The sequence below is a fragment of the Cyprinodon variegatus genome, unplaced genomic scaffold (assembly GCF_000732505.1).
Source record: "Cyprinodon variegatus isolate N-32 unplaced genomic scaffold, C_variegatus-1.0 Scaffold19, whole genome shotgun sequence".
NCBI lineage: Eukaryota > Metazoa > Chordata > Actinopteri > Cyprinodontiformes > Cyprinodontidae > Cyprinodon > Cyprinodon variegatus.
This window is the reverse complement of record NW_015150472.1, coordinates 2,517,058-2,519,598: the sequence shown is the minus strand read 5'-3', so window position 1 is coordinate 2,519,598 and position 2,541 is coordinate 2,517,058. Positions and strand designations below refer to the sequence as shown.

The 2,541-nt window shown below is 34.6% G+C and overlaps 1 protein-coding gene across 1 annotated transcript in view; it reads left to right on the top strand.

The window, feature by feature from the left end:
- The window catches only part of LOC107093408 (ecto-NOX disulfide-thiol exchanger 2-like), a 49,940-nt gene that overhangs the window by 46,771 nt on the left and 628 nt on the right, over positions 1–2,541 (top strand). The window lies entirely within an intron of this gene.

Genomic DNA, 2,541 nt, shown 5'->3' with positions numbered 1-2,541 from the left:
AAATGTGTTTTTAGTCTTGATTTAAAGGAACTCAGGCTTTTCGCACTTTTACAGTTTTCTGAAAGTTTGTTCCAGATAAGTGGAGCATAGGAACTAGAGGACGTGGACTGACTTCAACCCAAACAACACGGATAATCAAAATAATCTGATGAACATATACAGCACCTGCTTCTTTTTCATAAATACGTTTCATTTTGATAGTTGGGTAAAATAACGCAATATATGGTGATATTGCAATTTTTTGATAAAATCGTATTGTGTCCAAAGTATCGTGACACGTATCGTATCCCCCCCATTTTTATTTTTTTTATATTTCTATTTTTTAAAAACACCGCCGGCTACCGTTCATTCATCCTGTCCGCTCAGCTGCTGCTAGTTTTACTCGCATGTCTGGAAGAAGTCTAGTGCTACTACCACAGATGATCTCACTCTCCAAATGGAATTGAACGATTCAGATTAGCTAGCCGAACGAATAGAAGGGGTAGAGCGTAGTGCAATGTACATGGTTAAATAAAGTTTTTTTTTTTAAGAAACAAAAATGATGCATGATGTCGTCATACATGCGCCGCTTTGTTTTTAAAAGATAGAAATATAAAAAAATTTAACCACGGATGTCTGGGGGACAGTGATTCGTCTACAAGTTCTGAATGCTGGTGTACAGCAGTATCTTCAGAACAGCTACAAATGACACAAAATTCATATGGGTGAGTAGAACATGATGTAATAACGTAAAATCAAGGACCCAATGTAAAAATATTGAAATTCCTCTTTAAATAAGCTCATATCATCCTTATGGGGGATAAAGCAAAAAGCGACATAGCTGTATCCTAATCCATGAAAACTGCCCATAAGAAAACCAGCGTTCCAGCTCTCAGTCGTTCTACCGTATACGTCACTACAGTTTTCTCCCTCAGTTACTGAGTGGCACTGTAGTCCTCTGAATGTCAACAGATTTGTTGATTTAAACTATTTTCTTAGGGAGCCCTTAAAGTTATACATTGGTCATCGATGTGTTTTAATCTACAAAAAATACTAGAAAATAACAATATTGTATCTTCAGCACTTTAAAGTATATAAAGTATGTATGATGAAACAGGGTAAACTACATCCAGTGAGATACTTTTTACTGTGTACTACCTTAACCTGCATGTCATTGACGTCTCAGGAGTTAAAAGTAAAATTAAAACAACAAAGATTAAACCTAAGACTAAACCTATCTGTCTGCTAAACTTTAACTGTAAATATGTTTGTTTTACTTTTTCTTTCTAGTAGATACTCATAGAGTAGCCAAAGATTTTACTTAAGTAATGGTATCAAAACTACATGATGATATTACTTAAGTAAAAGTAAAAAGTATGGTGCAGGGACACTACTCTATACTTTTTTTTTATTAAAGAGTTGCTCAAATAAAAGTTACTACCCACAACTGGTCCAGTTGCTTTGTCTGCTTTAGCCAAAAAAGTTTAATAAATATTTTGATAAACNAAATGTGTTTTTAGTCTTGATTTAAAGGAACTCAGGCTTTTCGCACTTTTACAGTTTTCTGAAAGTTTGTTCCAGATAAGTAGAGCATAGGAACTAGAGGACATGGACTGAGTTCAACCCCAAACAACACGGATAATCAAAAAAATCTGATGAACATATACAGCACCTGCTTCTTTTTCATAAATACGTTTCATTTTGATAGTTGGGTAAAATAACGCAACATATGGTGATATTGCAATTTTTTTTTTTTTTATCGTATTGTGTCCACAGTATCGTGGCACGTATCGTATCCCCCACACCCATGCCAGTACTCACCCCTAGCGTGGAGTGCTCCAATTCTTCCTGATTGTCGGACCTGCTTCATCCAAATTGAAAGCAGCTGTGGAGGATACTTAAATAAGCTCATATCATCCTTATGAGGGTTAAAGCAAAAAGCGGCATAGATTTAACCTAATCCATGAAAACTTCAGTCGCTGCCCATAACAAAACATGCGTTCCAGCTCTCAGTCATTCTACCGTATACATCACTACAGTTTTCTCCCTTAGTCACTGAGTGGCATTATAGTCCTCTGTTTGTTGATTTAAACTATTTTATGAGGGAGCCTTTAGAATTATTACATTGGTCATCGATGTTCGTGTTTTAATCTACAGAAAATACTACAAAATGTCTATATTTTATCATCCGCACTTTAAAGTATATCAAGTATGTATGATGAGGCAGGGTAAGCTACATCCAGTGAGATACGTTTTACTGTGTACTACCTTAACCTTTAACTCCTCAGGAGTTAAAAGTAAAATTAAAACAACAAAGATTAAACCTTAGACTAAACCTATCTGTCTGCTAAACTTTAACTTTAAATATGTTTGTTTTATTTTTTTCTTTTCTAGTGGTTACTTATAGAGTAGAAAAAGATTTTACTTGAGTAATAGTATCAAAAATTCATGATGATATTACTTAAGTAAAAGTAAAAAGTGTGGTGCAGGGAAACTGCTCTATACTTTTTTTTAATTAAAGAGTTGCTCAAATAAAAGTTACTACCCACAACTGGTCCAGTT